Source organism: Grus americana, chromosome 13 (genome assembly GCF_028858705.1).
Source record: "Grus americana isolate bGruAme1 chromosome 13, bGruAme1.mat, whole genome shotgun sequence".
NCBI lineage: Eukaryota > Metazoa > Chordata > Aves > Gruiformes > Gruidae > Grus > Grus americana.
In genome coordinates this window covers 20,957,200-20,977,894 of record NC_072864.1, presented here as the reverse complement: position 1 = coordinate 20,977,894, position 20,695 = coordinate 20,957,200, and the positions used below count along the sequence as shown (strand labels likewise).

Here is a 20,695-nt window from a genome sequence, read left to right as displayed (position 1 = left end):
AGATCTAAGGGCTGCCTTGCTCCAAACAGGACAGCACAGTCCACTCCCCAAACTGGGAAACCACCCAGGTGTAAATACACAGTAATAGTGCACACACAAATATAGTTATTCAAGGAACAAAACCAGACTTGGGTCTCCATGCACACCAAGACGCAAATTTTCTGAGCAGGGAAGGAGAGGGGATGCTTTAGCTCAGGAACAGCAGAGAGCAGCGGCAGCAACACACGGGCGCAGCTTGGCCGGATCTGGCCTTTCCTCAAGCAGGTCCCATCCCATAGCATCCACCAGGTCTGCACCCACCTCTCTGGAGGACCTGGTTGAGAAGCACGGGCTGGAGTCTTATTTTACAGGCTTTGGAGGACGTGTTCATCAAATAGCACATCAATTCTCAGGGAGCTGGCTGGCTCAGGCAGAGCTTCTGACCTGCAGGTCCCCTTATCAGCAGGAAGGGCTCGTTAGGGAATGGACCAGGGTTTCCTGCGCAGGACCGAACCCTTTGTGAAGGGGCTGCTGCCATGGAGAACCTGCTTCCTAATGGCCAGAGGAAACAAAATATTTTCCTTGGGCCTCTGAGACAGAGTTGCTATGGGGTTGTTGTCAACAAAATAAAGTTGTGCTTGTGGAGCTGGTTAGCGCACGCCACGCACGGGCTGTTACTGCAGGATAAAGGTGCTCCCAGCAGCATCACTGCCTGCCCCGAGCACCGGGGATGATTCAGAGCGGCATAAGGCCCCTCTGTACCAGTATAACTGCAGCTGCCCTCCGGGCTGTACTGGCAGAACTATTTTAGCAAAAACAAAATCTCGCACCCTCCTAATCAGTGTGACATTGTGTGGAGACCACGGCTCGCTCTGGCTCCTCTCCAGCCTGGAGCACAGACGGAGGCTGTTTCAGTAGCAGACTCTCCTAATGCATTTGCAGCGGGCCAGCCAATTACGCTACAATATCTACGTATGGAGCTCAACAGGAGCTTAACTGAAAGAGCTGTAGCATTCAAATGACTTTCGATACTATGAAGACGTTAACGATTCCAACCCAGCGCTAACCGGCCCTGTCTGATGCTCGGCTGATGGGTAAGGACCTGTAACTTGGGGCTTGGTCTGCAGCCAAAGCTACGCCCCTGTTAGCTCAGCTCAGCCCTGCAGCTGCGGCCAAATGCTGACAGAGTTGCCCCTTCCCAGCTGGAAACTGCAGCAACTCCTCACATGAGCTCTCCTCCACCCAGGACATCCAGGCAATACAAACCAGACCTGCTCCTGCCACCGAAGGACCACGTTACATGCACCAGAACTCCCAAATCTGTTCCCCCGTGGACTAATTTGAACCCACAAAGCACCGCTTGCATTTATTCTTTATATTGAAAAATATCATGCATGCTCTTCATGTGTATTTTACATTGCTCTTCAGTGCCATAAACAGTTTGGGATAATAAATGTGCCGGTTTCAGATGGATTTTGCTACACCAGCACAGAACCGGTACACCTACCCCACTCCAAGGCGGTTAACTATATTTAATTCGGTATCTCAGTGCTGCCACTGGCAAGTGGCAATAAATGCCTTTATAAAGCTGTCCGCACTGTGTATGTGTGGGAAGGTACTTCTACTATTGTCATTTCTGATCCAATACACAGAAATCAGCAAAAATGCCTACATAAACAAGTTACCTCATAGCCACGTAGGAATATCTCATACCCTAACAGCAGGGAAGAGCAAAAAATAAAAGTGAGAAGGCATGATGCTTTTGGTACCCACATCTAACAGGCTGAAAGCTGCCAGAAGATACTGCAAGTAGGTCGCTGTGGCATACAGCATGCTTGCTGGGCTACAGCTTGGGTCATACCCTGGAGTATTCAAGAGTAACACCCTGTGTTCCGCCCATATTTAGCCATGGAAATAAGTGTGACTTGACTTTCAAACACTTGCAGTTCTCACTGACTTCACTGGGTTCAGTTGAGACGTTTCAAATAAAACAATAACGACCACAACTCTGGGCTGGGACCAAGCACAAACCATTTTTATCTTAAAAGGCATTTGTTTGAGAACATTCAGAGCTGCTAGAACCAACGGCGCTAAAATTATTTCACTGTGCAAGCCTAAAAACGTTGACAGCTTTGTCTGCAAAACGACACGGATTAATTGGTGACCAATCCTTAAAAAAAGAATAGTTAGAAAAAAATTGCTGGCAAACAAGAGGAGAAATTCTTCCTCTCTTCAGAGGCTCACCCCTTCCTCCTTTGTCTAACAGCGGATCTTTTGTTCAGGATTTCAGTTGCAAGCAGCCCCGAGGTACGCGGAGAATGTCTTGGTTATGACGAGCCCTCCAGACTGGTGCGCGGACTCGGTTTTAATCGGCAGAGAAACCGCTCCAAATCACGCCTAAGAAGTACTGCTAATGGAATTGTTCCAGTGCTAAAGGGATTTCAAAGTGAATGAGCGCGGATGGCAGAGCAGCTGGTGTGACTCCCAGGTTGCTCCTTACAGCGCGGTGTGCCACGCAAGGAGGATCTAACACCCCAACCACCCTAGCCTTGAGAAAACAACCCCCAGCGTCCCCGTCGTCCCCCCGTCCCCCCCCCCAGCAACGCAGAGTCCCTGGCTCTGTCCCTGCGATTCACAGGCAGCCCCAGCCTTTAGTCCCGATTAGCTTCCCTCTGTATCAGATCAGTGCCAGGCTCGGATCAAAATGAGGTGAGAAAGGCAGAAGTAAGGAGGGTCCCCCCCCGCGCCCCACCTCCCCCAGCAATTAATCTGACAGCTTTAAGAATAGTTCTGATTAAAACAAATACACCACCTTCCACTGGCAAATGTTTGCAAAGCTCAGCAGCCTAGGACAGGGGAAAGTTCCAAGGAAATTAAGTCAGGGTGAAGGAGTGTCAGGGCTCCCTAGCACAAATGCATGGCTACAACGAGCAACAAACTAGAGCTCGGTGGAGCAGTTGCTCTGCAATGTCATACAAATTAATAAATAGCGTGAATATAATGTATTATCTTCCAGTGGAAAGCCTGGCCTGGCAGCACGTGGGACTATGGGGGACAATAAACATTTGGGCACTGCTACAAGCAGCCATAAAACAAGAATGAGGGTTTGATCACATTTAATTGCTTTTGGGAAAGGTAACATCACCGGGGTATCCATCACAACTACCTTCCCTTCTGAGAAACTGTTCCATCTCAGATTAAGAGCTGGGATCGAAGATGGTATTTCAGGGGGAAATACCCTAAAAGCTTTAAAGATGCGTGCCATATAAAACCTGGAGTCCAACCGAGGAGAAAGCAGGCAGTAAGAAGTTAACTGATGAAAGGACGCGCTTTTCTTCTCAGCTACAACTATCTAAGGCTGGTGGCTGCAGAAGAGGCTCCGTAACAAACCAGAGGACAGTGCAGAGAGCCCAAAATGTATGCAAGAGTAGAAACTAAGATTAGCCCGTGGTTTTTTTCCAGGGTTTGACTGAAGTGTTTTGAATGCCTGAGGCTGGCAAGGCTACCTCCGAGTGCCTTCCAGCTTTGGCAGCAGCCGCTCAGAAATGCTGCCCTTCCTCTTCCCAGGGACCCACCTCACTGGAAATAGATTTCAAGTCCCCAGAGGAAAAAGATGGAAACAGCTGACTTCTCCCAGCCACAAGCTCAGTTGTCACCTTCCAGCCGGAGGCAGGCAGAGGAGTAAGAGCAAGGCTTCCCTTCCGCCCACGCAAAGAGGGAGGCTCCCAAACAGATTTTGCAGCTAATATCCACCTACCGAAAGCTGCTCGGAAGCCACAGCTCTCACTGAACGTGGAGATCGCAACCCGGCAGGGCTCCCACTACCTCCAGCAGCCCCGTGCAGAGGGAGGGTGGCAGGGCCGGGGTTTTCATGACACACCATCTCTGGAATTCACTGGTGAGCATCCCACAGCCTCTGCTTGGTACGATGCCAGAGCCGTTTCTCAAATCCTGCGTGACCTACCAGCTGCTGAGGGTAAACCAGCAAGGCATACATCATCCAGAGGAGACAAGATCAGCGGGCTACTGATAAATGAACAGACAAATGCTTCGCAAAACTCATTCCCATACTCTTGGGTTGGAGGGAGCAGGTTGAGGTCCCCGGCGCTCCCAGACAGCCCGCATGACCCTTGGCAGGTCATTTAGTCCCTTTGTAGCAAGACTTTTGTCTCAGGAGGCAGAGAGCTATGCAGCAGTGCTGAGCAAGGCAGGCAGGCTGCCAGCCGAGGATTCAAACTCCTTCAGGGAACTGTAACAGTTACGCGGTAAATGCATTAACCATGGGAACGGCTTCCCAAAGGATGTGGTGGATCCCAAATTGTAAGTCTTTCCATTGCGAGTGGATGCCTCTTTCAAAAACTCAGGCTGTAGTTGAACCGCAAGCGCTCGCAGGGAGCTTTCAGGGAAACGCCACAACCCCAGTGAAGGCAGAAGCTCAGACCGGGCACCCGAGCAGCCGCTTCTGACCTTCCAGCTACAAACCTATGAAATCCCTGCCTTTCACACCTTGCCACGGCAATTTAAGACTTTTCTTGGCTATACCCCATTTTCGTGTCTCTGCGCAGCCCAATTTTCAGCTGTTTCTGTGATCTGCCCCAGGCCAGCTAAATTCCCTTTGACTCGACCCATTAAGCAATCCTCTGAACCTTGTCACTCCTCTAGCTGGTTTTGTTTGTTTGTTTTTTGGTTTTTTTATTTACACATCAGATCTCCTGGTGAAAGTTTCTTTGTCTCTTTGCTTCAGATTCTGTTTCCTTGGCACCAGTTTCTTGGTGTAACTCCCAGATGACTAGTGAAAATCCTCACAGCACGCAGAACCCAACGACCCACACTTCTAGAGACAGGTCCCTCCATCATCCTGCCTTCTCTTGGTTCCTGAAGGGCATTCCTTGGCAAGGGAGAGATGAGACTGAGTCCTCACCCATAGCAAAACCCCTGTTTTCCTTTGACTTCATCCGTGACAACTGCATCGAGGGTGAAAGGCTATCACGTGCTGCTAAGAGCTGCCTTGGGTCACCCCGACACATGTACCACAGCATGCTGAGTGACGCTAAGCACCAAGTTACTCGTGTATTCAGAGTCCCTTCCCGTCACACCAGATGCATCAAGCTGCTCCAAAACCTTTGGTGGTTTCCAGTGGTTTGCATTGGAGAATCTACTTCCAAACAATTCTCATGCATTTCAGAGGCTACCGTTAGCAAAGCGGGGTGGGGGAGAAAAATACATTTGAAGGGAGGAGAGAAGGAGGGATAACAGGGGAGAAACAGGAATAACACTTCACTTTACTCAAGTCCACCTAAACCAGCCCGTGCTTGTCAGCACCAGCCAGGTGCTGTGCATCCTCCCTGGCTGCAAACCACGCTACAGGGCTCTCCAGCGCCAGGCCCGGGCTCTGGCAAATAGCAAGGAGGTCACGCTGAACATCCCAGGGGACCACGTGAAACAGGAAACTTTCTGCAGGAAAAAAAAATAAATTCGCTTATCTGCCTCAATCACAGTAATGTTTGGATAAAGTGTTCTTGTCCATATCTGGACTGTAATCCGGCATTTCAGCAGGCCTGCTCTCAGATCTTTAGCAGTGTTCGGCTGATCCACACGTGCACCTTGGTGGAAAGGTTTATTGTATCGTATACAAAGTTGTTCCTCCTTTTCTTATCTCTTGGGTTTTGAATTGCTAGTTCTCTTCAGGATCTATAATCAGAGATTTGAGGAGTCGATTTATACTCAATAAAAAGTCACAGCCCCCTCCAGGATGTCTCAGCTACAACCCTTCTTCTGAGACTCTTTTCCTTCCATTCCCAACCTAAACTGTCTCTGTGTGCAGAAAAGCCCAAGCAGGGTAAAGCTTTGCCAAGGGAAGAAACTCTCCCATTATTCTCATCCAAGAAAGTGGCACAAAGGAAAAAAGACCAGAAGGGATGGCTCGCATCCCTGGGTCATGGCAGAGAGCTGGAAAAGGCTCATCTCCAGGAGGACAGAGTGCCAGCATTTCTTTTTTTAACTTAGTCAGCAGCTGCAGAATTTAAGTTTTATTAAAAGCCTATTTTGCCCTTGCTGCTGCAAAGGAAACCACCTCCCTCCTTTCCCCTCCCAAATAAAAAGGCCAAAGTCTCCAGACAGACATCCTGTAATGTCACCTTAGAAAGAGGTGGCAGCTTGACTCATCTCAGCGGGACGTACAGCACAGAGCAGCTTTGCTTTCACTTCAGGTTACAACAGGAATACACTGCTCACATGGCTGATCCCTTGCTTTGAGGTTTTATTATGAGCAATACAACAAACCTTCAATATTGTCTGATTACAAGCGTCTGGAGCAAGAAAGGAAGAGATCGGCAGGGAACACAGGCAGGCTGGATTTTGAGGCTCGAGGCACCAGTCATTAATTACCCACACTGTCCCACTTTGTTTGCAGCATTGCCATATGCAGCGCGACAGGTCAGAAAGACCCCATTTAAACAACCTTCCTACAATGTATTTTAGTATAACACAAACGAGAGGCCATGTTATTTGTTCAAGTCAGAATAACAAGAGATGGAGACCACCAAAGTAGATACCATGTACTAAACACTGGTCTCCAATGGCTATTCTAAGCCTGCCTCAATTTATAGATTAATCTGCTGGATCAGTAATTTAGTCCATTTGATGGTTAGCATTTAGAAGTGCACGTTTCTGGGAAGGCTGAAAACCTGCTTGTGATTTACAAAATTACTCTGAGGTCTCGAGTGGCTCGGCCATTTGTCAGAGGCAGGTGTTCAGCATTAGCCATGTTCTCCCTTCTCTCCCCTTATCCAGGTTTAATATCAGCAACAAAATACCAACTGCTCCTGAAGCATTTACTCTAAAGCAGCGGAGGAAGCAGAAGTCTTGTCCCCCTTCCCATTCCTAGCCTGCTGTGTCAATTGCTATGTGATATTACGGCTTTAGGATGATGTATATTAACCAACTGGGGTGGGGGAAGAACAGGACCGGAAAGCATCCAAATAATCTGCATCCTCCTCATGCCCGGGGAGGGTGTCCTGAGCTTCCCAGGACAAGGAGCATTCCTCCCCTGCATCCCTGCTTGTGGAGGACAGCCCAGCCAACAAAACAGAGCAGGATTTGAAGAAGGAAAGAGCAAGCCTGCCACTGTTCACAGCTAGCCCCTCCTTTCGCCCAGCCCTTTCTGACTCGGACCCCAAGCTGCTGTTCTCTTTCAGGCCCAGGTTGGGATTCCCCTCCGGAGTCTGTCAGCAGAGCTCTTTAAAATGGCAGTGGGAATCCTCGCTAAGCAATGGGACTAACCATCCTTCCTCAAACACCGAGCGCATCAGCTCCAAAACCCTCCCAGAGACTGCAGCGTCTCTGCAAAGCAGGCAGCGAGCGTTGCTTCAGCTGGCTCTCAGCACCGCCCGTTTCATAACACAAAAGGAAGCTTGAATCCCTCAGGGCTCAGATTTTTTTTTCCAAACTGGGTAAACATACGCAAAAATACATTATTTGCATGCACAGCAACTGGGACAAAGGATCTGTGGCCAGGTAGGTGTCTAACTGGTGGTCCAGGCATGCGGTAACATGTGTGCAATCCTAGAAATCTTGAGCTAAGAGAGACTTATCTCTAGACTGACTCTGTGCTCATTCCAAGTCTCGCTTCGAGATTAAAAAGCGGCCTTTGTTGTTTGGAACATTACCATTTCAGAAAAAAACCCCCATCCCTGCTCGGCCCCCCCACCCCGAAGGTTTGGTTTGTATCCCAAAACATTGACGCCTTAATACCAGCAGGTCAAAGCCCTGCAGTCATTAGGCAGATTATATTTAAGAGCTCTACGCGCAGCTGATCAGAGACTTATTCCTTAAAGGATTGAAATGGCAAGACAGTGCACCTCAGCAAGCAATCTCGTTTAATAGTCAATTAGCAGAGATGTGCTCCTCTGAGCTAAAGATCACTGCAGACAAAAAAAAAAAAAAAGCACCACCATCAGCTTTCCTCCACTTCTGCTATTAAATCGAGCCAACCAATCCACTCTTTCAGCCCATCCTGAACTGGCAAGACTGGGATGCATCAAAAAGTCAGCCGGCAGTTTTATCCCAACTAAGTCAGTAATATTCTTGATAATAGGCAATTTTTTTTAGACTAGAGGGGGACAGGATGGACCCAGAAGCCAAAAGAAACCCCCCAACTTTTTCAATACAAAGCCTTGTCTCTGAGCACGTAATTAAACCAGGGTGAATTACAATCCTCCAACAGCAACTCCCCTTGTGGATCTGAATCCCTAAACCCGCGTGCACCGCCATACATCTGGGAAAAGGAAACAGCTAACTAAAGGCAGATTTGCATAGCGTTTATGTATTAGCACCAGCCAAATTACAGACGAGGGCAGGCCACCTACATCTAGCCACATGTTGGCAACGAGCAACGCTGCGAACCAGAGCACACACCCAAATTTCGTAGGCACAGGGACATCAGGGTAACCAAGAGCACATGGGAGCTTCTCTCTAGAGCTGCCAACCCCAGTGTTCAAAAGCCATGAGTCAGCCTCCGCGCCCCCTCCAGTCGAGGTTAGCTTAAAAAGCTAGACATTGCAGAAAAATAAGAAAATCGGAAACAGTATTAATTTGCCTCCCAGTTTCTAAGCCTTAGGTTAAGCCAGCCAGAGTGGCTGTCCTCTCCTTCCAGCCATTAGAGGCAGAAACTTTCTTTTCCTTGCTCGAAAGCCAAAGTTCTTACCTGATTGCTTTCCCCCAGGACTTGAGCATCAGGAGGAAAATTTGCCAAATGTTTTAAGACTTGGCAGTTCTTACAAAGCTAGCATCCCCCCCTCCCACAATCAATCAAATATGACACTGGGTGACTCGGGATTTGTAACAAGAGGTTTGCGCTAGCTGGTTAGGAGTAGAGGAGAGCTCTTGTCCACAATCCAGCCCGAAGAGTCTGATGGAAAGATTTATGCCACCAAATCGGTGCTCTGAGTCCCTTTTCTAAGACTTTCAGCAGGAAGACTAAAGGCTTAAATTGTCCACGGACTCTGAATGACCACGTTGCGGCCATGCGAACGATCCTCTGAAATTCCCTACGCTGGAGAAGGTGCAGTGCCATGTCATGCTGCGGAAAACCAGGGTTACTAGTGCAATCCTCCAAGAAGCAGCAACAGCAGGGGATGAAAGCTGTCAACACCGGCACAGCAGTATGACAGAGCAGAAACCCCAGAGATTTCAGAAAAATGCTCCTCCAATGCAACACGAACAACTCATGGACACAGCAGAGAGGCAATAGGAAAGGGTCTGCACGTCAAATTAGGTTCCTCCTAGCTTGTGGGTTACTGCAAACATCTCTGCAGGCTGAAAACTACCCTGGGGGCTCTGATTTGCTCTCCTGCCTTGAAGAGCAGGGAGAGCCCAAAAACGTGACATTGTACAAGGAGTAATTGAAGCTTACTTTTTCCGCTTATCATTGCCACGCTGACTCCGCACAGAGGAAACAAAAGCAAAGCAAGACTGCTCGAACGCCCTTTTTCAGCAGCAGAGCTAAACAAGGCCAATTCTGCATGGCAAAAGGCTGCGGAGTGAAGCTGCCACTAGAGACGATCATTTTTCACAGTATACCCTCTCTTGAATGCGGCAACAAGAAGAATAAATTCTGACCGAAGAAAAACTGACGGCTCTTGCCATTTAGATATATACCTAAAGGCACTGCTTAGAAGCAGGGTTCTTACATTCTGAACAAAAAATCCCTTCCGTTTTCTTCTCCCTCATAGCAAAATCCTACAGAAACATCTCCCAAGTGGGGCGATGCTTACCTGAGCACACCCTGCCACGTTCAGCTCCGTGGAGAACAGAGCAGATGGAAAAGTCTGCATCAGTACAATCCCAAGTAACCACTTCAGAAGGTAAGTGTTTATTTTACCTGGTTCCTCTGCTTTATGAGTTTGAGGCAGAATTTCCCTGCTGGCTTCCTGACCTTGCACATTTGAGATGAAGGCGCAAAGTGCCAAGCACTTCTTTCAAACTCAGGAGGAGCAAAGGACTGCTGGGGCACAAACACACGAGCAGAGGGACCAAAGTTACAGGTGATGCTGGTTTATACCAGGAAAGGTGACCCAGAGATGTTAGCTCTCAGGGTTAAACCATCGCAAGGAACGATGCTGCACGTCAGAAGAGGGCAGACACAACCCCTCAGCCCTCCACGGGTGTGAACGAGGCACACCCTGGGTCCTGGGGGAGAGAACAGCGGTATGGGGAGATGAAGTCAAGTCTCACAGCAAACTCGGAGGCAGAGCTAAGGAGAGCTGATGTGTACTGGCTCTTAGCTAGGCCCGGCTACCAGGATCACCTCCTCTTCACCTTGCACTTCTTGCCTTCAGGCCCTAAGCCTGTTACAACTGGATAAGCTAAAAAAGCAAAGGAATCAAGGCACAGCAACGAAAATCCCTGATCTGGATTAGGCATGCAGCTGAGTTACCAGCACTTACACAGTGGCTTTCTCAGCCAAGCTGCACGTACAGGTAGTGTACAATCCAAATGAAAAATCAGACAAACAGCAAAGGGTATTTAGCCGCAGGGTTGCCCCATGCCCTTCATCCATCATGAGGTGGCTGCACCCAGAGCCACATGGAAAACCCAAGCTAGCTCGGAGCATGCCAGCAGCGGGATGCACAGCTTCACCCAGTGTCCCCAAACCAGGGCCGTGCATCTGGTGATACGGCGGATGCTGGATCTGGTGTGCCCAGCTCCCCATGCGCCCCCAAGTCTACTGATCATGAAGTCCAGCCACTAACAAAGAAGGCATCCCAAGACATTGCTTAAGTCTGTTATGCCGTACACAACCAGCTCACCAGCAAATCCCCGTGAAGCAACTCCATCACTTGTTTCAACCTGCCAGCGTAAAGATGAACGGCTGGCAGGAGGACGTTAAATACTGTTTCGGGCTGCTCGAGAAGGTTGTGTGGGAACCGTTCACACCCTTCTCCTGAGCGCACGCTGGTGCGAATGCAGCCTGTACGCTACTCATTTCTAGCATCATGCAGCTACAGCAAGGGGAGCATCTCTGTTCCTGCCACATGTGTCTGCCTTGAAGGGGACATGAAAGCTGCTGGGTTTGTTTTACACTGGGATTCATGCATTCCTCCCCCCTTCCCACATTTTAAAACATAAACAGCTGGAAGCCCTTCTCCAAGCTATTCTGCTCTGCTTCTTTCTTTTTTTTTTTCCTAGGACAATGTTAATCTGGTCCTCCCCGATTAATTTTCTGGAGAACTCAGGGATGGTTATTTTTTTGAAGGGCTGGAGCATCACACAGCTAATGAAGACATCCTTTCCCCAAAAAGGGTTTGATAGTGGAGACAGCCAAAGCAAGTGACAACAGGAATCTTTCAAAGCATTACAGGCATAGAGAAGAGATCATCCTCCCCTTTGTTGTTCACGTTTAAAGCATACAAAGCCCCATATATTTAATTCCCACGTACATTACTCAGTCTCCTGCATTGCAAGGAAGGCTACGTCATGAGAACTCCAGCACGGCACATCCTTACCCATCAATTTTGGGAACTAGGGCAGGGCTGTGGTAAGCAGCAGACCAAGAGGGAGATGGTTTTATTCCCTGTAGGATCTCCATATGCTCCCCTACCCCCACCCCACTCGGAGGAAGCAGCGGGGGAAAAAAACACTTCGGTCTTTGGTCTTTTCCATATCTGCAAATACAAGTTTCCTATTAAAAGATAAAGAAAAAAAAACCCCTTTCATCCTCTACACCCCAACCTAATCTTTAAATACCTAGTGAAATATAAGTAATGGAGAGATGCTTTTAGCAGCTGTGGGCTCAGTCATCCCTTTCATGTACATAGACAGAGGCTGACTAGGACTAAGGGTTGCTTAACTTAAAACTGACAAAGTTTGATCGCTGTGCCTGGCAATGAATATTAAAAGCAGTGACAAGATTGACATTATCTAGCTGCACTGTAGCTTCTTTTTTTTTTTTTTTCTTTTTTTTCCCTCTATTTAAATGCTCCATTCCTCAGTTCTTACTGCAAGGATCCGAGTCAGGAAAATACAGCTCAGGCTGACAACTTCCAGAAATGCCTGCTAAAGCCCAGCTTTTGGGGTGCCAAACTTAAGACACTTGAAAGAGCTCAGCTTACAAAGCAACAGAATTTCCCAAGAACAAACATGAATAAAACACTCCTCGTGTGTTGTGCACACGTTCGAGGCTTCAAAGAGGCACCACTTGATTTCTCTAGATGTTGGGCGATGGTGCTAAACCATCTTCTTCACCTTTCACAGCCAGTTCTGTCCTCTGAGAAGCGACTATGTAGTGGCAGTAAGAAACTGGAGCTCTCCCACACGCTCCAGGGACTGCGTTAACTACAGTTTCTGCTCCGAATGATGACAGATGTTTCCCTGAATGCATAGAATTCATTTTTTCCCCCCCTAAAGAAATGCCTTAAAAGCTGTTAAGTGGCTCTGACTGAATGAGCGGTGGTTAAACAAGGGCATAAGATGGAACGAGCAAGTTGCCAAAATGCTTTCTCTCTTTAAATAGCAGAAAGCACAATTGCCTGCACAGACTTGCTCCAATGCCCAAATTGCTCTCACCACGAAACGTATACATTATTTGTAGCTCCAGCTCTTTCAATCACCGCTTACAGTTGCTTCTCGGCGGGCTGGGTTAAAGATCACCTCCCTCAAAGTCCTCGTGCAGAAAACTACAGGCTAAGGTCAAGTCATATCATACAGGATTTCTTCTAAGCCGAAAGTTGTACTTCGGCTCTCACGTTAATCAGAGCCACCGCGTGATCCGACAACAACTCGTGTTGTGTTTTGTCGTGGAGGTGGGAGCTGTTTCCAAGTAACAGGGCTAAAACCTTGGGCTGCCCAAGGTCACAGAGGATATCTCCACACTCAGGCACTTCTGCAGCTGCTGCCTTGAACTCCGCAGAGGGCGTACAGAGCTTCTCAGGGGATCCCCTCGTATGTTAAACCTGGGACAGCTGGTTTCTCTGCAGCTGTAGAACAAACCTAAGCAGAACTCTCACGTGGGCTGACAGCCCCACCTATTCTGCAGCAGCACCGCTTGCCTCTCCGCAGCAGAGATGATCTCCACCAGCATCCTGGACTTCACCTCTCCGCTGCTCTTGCCCAGGAGAGATGCACGAGCATCACTGACAGGCTGGTCCCACATGCCACCAAACCTCAGCGTTGTTCTGGACTTATGTCTTCAGGCTGCTGACTTAATCACTACAACTCCAGAGAGGCAGGGACCCACCTCTTGCTACCCTTCCCCCCGGTCCTTTGAAGAGACATTTGTTATCAGTCAACCAAGAACAGTGTTTTCGTCGCCAGATGTTCTCCTTGAGCATCCTGTCATCATATTTTACGTTCTTAAATCTTTAAGTAACAAGATGTTTGCTGAAAGTCGATGGTCAAGCGCTTGCACAGCAAAACCTAGCTAGGCCTGGCCACTTTGCAAGTAGGATATTGTTTTATTGTACATGAAACAAGGTAAGAAACCCCAGCACTGGGCATAAACAAGCTGACTGTACATAATGGACATTGTTAGGTGTCTGAATAGGTCACTGACTCAAAGGAAAGTTCAGCTCCACAATGCAGGTCTTGAGCTCTGAATACCAAGCAGAAAGCATCCCTGTGCACTCATGCCCCATGCATTCAGCGCAGCTGGATCTTTTTGTATTTCTCACTGTCCATTTCCTCCTGAATTTCCCTAGTTTCCTTCCATTCGTATTACAAGCCTTTGTTCTTTCTCTGCCCTCTTCCTCCTACTATTTTGAAGCGTACAGATGGAGTCTAAGGGTGGGGAAGCAAGCAGAGTCACAGCATGTTAGAAAAACAACTTTCTACTCGTAGTAAAAATAGGAAAAAACAGCTCTAGCGTTGTATGGAAGTAGTGACCCCTGTTGCAAGAGGTAGGATCCTGCCAAACTGCAACTACAACTGCAAAGAATTTTGTATAGTAAGGAGTTAAAAATAGGTCTCTCTATGGAATTCATTTCATCGTAGTATTTGCTAGTTGTTCAAACCTGGTACGTGGGGCTTTCTACCAGGATTCCCATCATCCCCCATGGTGGAATATTCTTCTTCCCATCAACAGGGTAGGTCCTGCCCTGACAGAGCTCAGCACTCCCGCTCGCACCATGGACACATGTCATATCATGCAGATTTTCTACAGTTTTTCTTTCCAAATATTCAAAGACAACCTGCGTGCATTGCAACTAGCGTCAGGACTTCTGCAGCACTTGAGACTACCAGAGCTGTCAGCTCTTTCAGCGATAATAATCACCCGTCAAAACCACAGATCAGACTGGAGAAAAAATAAGGGTTAAAAGGAAAAAAATATTAATCAGTACCTGGAGCCATAGCCAAGGCAATCAAGAGACTGAATTCAGCTGCTTTGGTAAGTACCTTTTAATGCAACACGTGCCTCCTCCAGTGCAGGAGTCCTAGAGTGATTCCACAATAGTTTTGCGCCTGTGGCTTTAAATTTGCTAATAAATAGCCTATGCACTCATGCACACGATGGATGTGGGGGAGGGAGAAAAGAGAAAGATTTCAGATTACAACAAGAACAGCATTTGTCACTTGCTTTAGATGGTGTGAGAGGCAGTTTCCAGGCTCTTGGACTCAGGAAGAATATTTTCTGTTCCATTCCTGATGTGCTTGGCTGCCTTCTGCCAAAACCTGTTTTAAATCCATTAATGAAACTAGGCCGAGTCTGCATAACTTCTTAATTCCCCGGTGGAAAAAGGGCACTTGAGTATATTTCCGGGAATGACAGACACCCACAGTTCCCACCATTGTCATGCGAAGCACTGCTCTCTGGCCAGCTCCCTCCTCAAAACCCACTTTCTCCCTGGAATATCACCCCAAGTTGTCACCGATTGCTTTATGGAGAACACAGGAACTTGATGAGATTCACTTTTCTCTTTATAGCAGCACCTCACTACGCTGGCTAGTCCTGCACCGCTGCCGTGTTTGCATCCAGTTTCACACACATCAGCGAGATCACTCGTGTACACGGATCAGGTCTTGATGCCCATCTGCTCCAAGGTCACGAACGGATCTGCTCCACGTAGTAAGGATGGTGGGAATGATAAGGAAGAGTTTTATTCCCGTATTGCCCTGTGCCTGCTCTGAAGGGATCCACCCAGCACCACTTCCACTCCCCCTTTCCTCAAGGGAGGAAGCACAGAAAAGCAGCGATGCATCCCTCCAGCTCCACGCAGCGTGGAAGAGCCGGGGAGATGCTCCTAGCAGGAACTAGGTTTTGCCTCCAGGAGCTGAAAGCTGCTGGGTGGCTTTTTGTAGATCCAAGCGCAAGCTGGAAAAGTCCCGTGGGGGAGAGAAAGACCTGATCTACAGGATCACAGGTGGGCCTGAACCTGTAGAGACATACCCACGCGCTGATGTTCGGATTATAAGCAAGGCCCATTCACTTCCATCCAGCAGCTCCCAGGACTTCAGTTTGCGTGAGGTGAAATCCTTTAAGGACAGGGACCACTGTTGGTAGCGGCACAAGCTGTGCCTAGGACAGAGCCTTTCTCCAGAGATCTGGAGAAGAGATGCCAAAATGCTTCTTACTGAAAAATCAGTATTATTCCAGCATATGAAAAGAAAACTCTCTTTCCCAGAGTGTTAAGGCACTAGAAGACTACATTCCTTAAAAAAAAAAACAAACAACTAAGTTAAAGGACACAGCAACAGCTAATAAAATGGGCACCAGTTCTGTTACAGCAGCAGTATTTTTTGGTAGAAGTATTTTAAGGCTAACCTCCTGTTCCATGAACAGCGGCAGCCTAAATGGGAAGGATTGCTGAGTCAGCTTTTGCTTTGGGCTTCACAATGTGCTCTGTGTTTTCCAGCAGGCTATAATCTACCAGGGAAAGCTGAAGCGGGGGAAAGGGGGTGAACATAAGCGCTTTGAAGAAACGTGGAAAGAAATATATGAATTCAAGCCTCTGTTTCATTAAAAAGCTGAAGAAAACGATATCACAATTTGTAGGCTGAGCGAGCGATGACTGCAAAGACCTTGGGCACTAGCAGTTGCACATATGTGACTGCAGCGATGCTCTGTTGAGACACGAGGTATTTTTTCTAGCACGTCTACACAACAAATGATGTTACCCTAATATATGCACGAGGTAGAGTAGCATTCAGAACAGGAGATACTGCAAGTCATCTGTTGTCCAAAGGTCGTGTCTAATCCCGGACCTTGTCCCTAGCACTGCCCAAGAGCACGCACGTAGGGAAAGATCAAAGTTCAAGTGTAAAATGATCCTTCCTCAGTGTAACTTCCCTGCCTCAGGAAATCAAGCTCATTTAGGAAAGATGAGGATCTTTAAGACTGAAGTTGCTTCACAATTTAAATCCCAACTACCTCTTCCCTAACACTGGCTCCAGCACTCAGCTGTTGCAGAGCTGTTTTAGCATGCGACGCTGGCAGTCAGGCTAGTTTCAGCTAAGTGCACCGAAATAGCTCAGCAAAAAGATTCAACAAGCACGGATGTGAGAGGAATAGTAGGAACACAACAGCCAACGGCCAGATCTTCTGGTTAACGCTGCAGTGGAGCCTCGGCCTGAAAGAAGTGTCATGCACAGGACCACTCTGCTAACAGTATCTTTTGCAAGTAGCCAGGAAAAGCCTTTATGTTTAAATAAAGGACTTGGCAGAAGAAAATCACTTCCTCTCATTTACTCTCTCCACATTGAGTGAAACTTCAGTTGAATTAAGAGACTGGGTTGTTGCCCCCCCCCCCAGCCTCTCAGTGTGGTTTGCTTTTGTACATGAAGATAGTTATCCAAAAGTTTTATAAACTTGCTTTTTGTTTACCAACTAAACATGCTAAGGTGCTCAAACTCTTTAGGGCACTGTATGCAACTAGCATGCACACTAACTCATGACAACATGCTCCCACGCCGCTACCTGACGCATCAGCTGATGAATCCCCTCTGGCACAGCTCTACCTTGCCCAGATGTGTCCCAGCTGTGCTGCGATGTTCTTTGCTACCCTTGTCAACACCTACCCCTATATTTTGAACACTTCTCCCAGGAAGAGTTATACCCTACATTGGAACGGCCTGCAAAATTTAAATAACCACAGACTACCAGTTATGTTGTAGACCACACTTACTACAACCATATAAGCCAGCACTGAGATGCAGAAAACATCCTACAGTCTGCTCCTCATCTTCACAGCAACAGGGGAGGAAGGGGAGCTGCAGTGCCCAGACAAAGCACCAGACCGCTGCTTGCTGCTACGCAGCTGGCCCGCGTGCCTCGACAGGCAAATCCCGCTCGGAGAGAGCTTATTAGACCAGGCACAGCAAGGCACAAAGCCAGCTCGGATTTGGAAGCAGAGCAGCTCAGCCTGCACAAAGCTATGCTCTAGCTAGTAAGCCCTCCAAGAACTGGCAGGTACGCTCTGCGTGGAGTTGCAGTTTATTCACAAGGTGCGTGATGGGTGCCTGGCTGGGGAAGAGGCAACTACCGCATACACAAGAAACCCAGCGTGTTCTGCCTGCGTGTTAACTCTGCACGTGGCTCAAAGTCCTAAAAGGATCAGAGAGATGAGAACAACACTGAAAGTTACTTTAAAAAGTCTCTCAGCCCTTTTCATGCCTTCTGGATGACTGTTCAACTTGATTAGCTGATGAAGAACCACAGAGCAGAACTACTCAGTACTCTCTGAACTGAGGCTCTAGAGATGATGACGACCTACCATATCCAACTCGCCATGCCTCGAGCATTTCCAAGGAACAGGGTCTTCACCTCTTCCTCCACAGCAATCAATCCATAGGCGCCTGGGTTCCTGGGCAGCTGCTTTCTTTTCAGTTACATCACAAATCAAAGTAAATAAAAAAACCCTCTGTCAGGGGCCTCTTCCCAAGACTGTGTCTGAATCTTTCCTTTCCCATTTTCAGCCCCACAAGTCTGCAGCCTGTGGACCCAAGAGGACCTCGTCCATTATTGCTGCATCTGAAGCATGTTATCACTTTGCAAAGCCTTTTCTTTTATTTTGCACACTAAATTCCCCACCGCATTCCGCACAATCTTTGAGCTAATGCTTCAAGGCTCCCAGACTGTCACAGCCACAGCCCTGCTATATTGGTATCAATATTTAAAACCAAAATGCCCTCTTCCTCCAACACAATCTACGTTTCCAGGTTTATCACAAACAGTAAAAAAATGCATGCACGTACTCTCGACTTGAGGTGCACATACAAAACCAGATTCACTCATGCATCGGCCAGACAGCTGACATCCATCCTGACATTTATCTCTGTGTATGAGGAGGAAAGATGAATCACTCGCCACTATACAGCTCTGGAGTTTGCCCTTGGTCAAACTGGTAAATGTCATAAATCAACTACTGTGCATCCTCAAAATACAGAGACAGGCAGAGCAGAGAGCTGGAGAGCAAGAGGGGCAGCAGCAGACTCCTCTGAACTAAACAGGCATAAACACAACCATGTCCTAGTGACATCTAAATAAAACCCACACGAGCAGAGCTCAAGCAATTTGCTGTTTTCTCAGAAGTTGTATTTGTATACAGTTTCAAACAATTTGTTCAACAATTAGCTGCCGCAGTTAATTAACCTCAGAGAAAGGAGAGGATTCTTCATTTATTGAGATGGTCAACTCAAGATTAGCTCAAATCCTTTACCAGAAAGGCCAAACACAGGCCACTGGTTTGGCACAGGGGTGGCCGGGGAGAAGCGTGCCATGCCGGACTTTAGGCCAGATGAACTCATGAGCATTTCTGGCCTTCAGCTCCAGCAGTCAGGCAGAGGCTGTAGCTGAAAGCAGTTGACTAAGGAGCTATTTAGCAGGCCTGCCACGTTAGGCACATCCAATTCAGAGAAGGGTTTTGGTTTTTTTTTTTTTTTTTAATTAAAAACCTCTTCCTCCATACAACCAGACTTTTCACTTAAAAGCAGCAGCGTTTAACCCAGCAGACACAAAGGCTACACGGAAAGCAAACGCTACAAGAAAGGCAATCCAGAAGCTTGGGATCAGCCTCAGATCTGGGAAACCTCATCCGCCAGACTTCCCAAGTAACCTCAGGCAAGCCAGCCCACTGCTGCCTTCGCTTCTCCCTTTAAGAGGGACAGGACAAAGACATTAACTACACCGCATCGATGAGGACCAGGCAAAGAGCATCTCCAGGAGGGTACCACAAACAGGAAAGGTGGTCCCAAACTTTTTTGCCTGTTCTAGTAACAGTATTGGTACCTTCAGCATACACCAAACCCACTATTATGGCTCAAATTCTGTAGAGAATGATGCTAGAGCCTAGAGTCTCTCCTGCAAAGCACAGCTCCTGGCAAAGAAAGGGCACTGAGGGTTTGCATTTTTTCCACTGCTATTCCAACAACAAAAAAATAATTAAAAAATAGCAGCAGCAAGAGGCCAGGGTGGGCTCGTAAAGGCGCCTTGTTTCTGTACATACTGCCCAAAGCTGCTTCAGGCTGAGAAGTTTGTGATGGTTTTGTCCAGATGGCACTCAAAGCCCTCCTTTTATTTCAGGAACAAATCTGACTCCAAATAATCTTCTAGTGTGACTTGGGACCCTGCATTTTTACCGGCTAAAAAGTATACGAGCTGATTAAGGTCCCCATCCCAACATAAGCAGGGTTTAGGGTTCACCCCACTGAATCCCCAGCTACCAAGCTCTCAGGGCTTCCAACAGGACGAGGGGCTCAGATCCTCTTCAAGGAGCCATCTGCGCTACAGAGCGGGTAGCGGCAATAAATCTGGGTATTGCGAAGGTTTTTTTTTCCTCCTGTGTACTATACCGAGCTGTAAACCATGAAGCCAATCCACCACCACCAAATGCATGGGCACCCTCAAAGCTTTCACCATCCCCCTGAGAATGGGACTGCTGGAAAGCGGATCCGGCTTGCCTTGCCAGGTCTCTAGTTCAGGGTTGTGCCCCATAGTAAAGTTACACCCAGCACAGACCAGGGTTATGTTAACTGGCAATCAATGCTGCAATGCAACGCAGGAGGCATGGAAGGGGGAGGAAAAGCACAGCAAATGGGAGAAGAGACAACTGCAGGGTTTCCTTTGGGAATCCTAGACAGAGCGTTACTTGGGAGTTTCCAGGACCGTCCCAGGCTCCCTCGGTTTGTAAGTTCGATACAGAAAATGAAGACTTTACAACTGCAATGGCTGATAGCCAGCCATTCCCCTTCCCAGCCTGTCATACATCAAGCAAAGCAGCAGCTCTGGCACAAAGATGAGAACATGTAGGGAATGTGCCAATTTCTGCCTGGGTCTTAAGACCCAGGACGCTGCACTTAAGGTTTTCCACAACCTATGGCAGAGCCCGCATGGATTTATATTCTCAGTTCTGTCAATATGATCTCATTGCCTCCTAAAGGGAGAGTGTGGCCAGAAATCCCGTGGCTAAAGACAACACTCATTTATTTATTTACAGGTGGCTATGGTGCCAATGCTGTCCGTCCCAAGCTCCCCTAGACCTGACACCAAGTCCCATACTCGTTAAAAACGACTTCAGCATCTAAGGACAACACAGCACGAATGCCTACCAACCCGGCACAACACGAGCACGGCAGGTCGTGGAGCAGGAAGGTGTCGAAGCTGACGGAATGATCCCCGTGCCACGCAGAGACAGGAAAGCCCTCCTTCTAACAGCAGTGCTACCTACTTCCCATCCACCTCGTTGAGTGCTAAAGGAAGGAGGCAGAAGGCAATTTTTTTTTCCAGGAG

The 20,695-nt window shown here is 47.9% G+C and overlaps 2 protein-coding genes across 2 annotated transcripts in view; both read right to left on the bottom strand.

The window, feature by feature from the left end:
* LOC129212502 (probable D-lactate dehydrogenase, mitochondrial) overlaps positions 1-703 on the bottom strand; it is a 45,895-nt gene extending 45,192 nt beyond the window's left edge. The window contains exon 1 of the mRNA XM_054841168.1: positions 700-703. The gene's annotated coding sequence lies outside the window, so the exon portion shown is untranslated. The remainder of the gene's footprint in view (positions 1-699) is intronic.
* Positions 1-20,695, bottom strand: part of CFDP1 (craniofacial development protein 1) — a 65,335-nt gene that overhangs the window by 15,622 nt on the left and 29,018 nt on the right. The gene's annotated exons all lie outside the window — the stretch shown is intronic.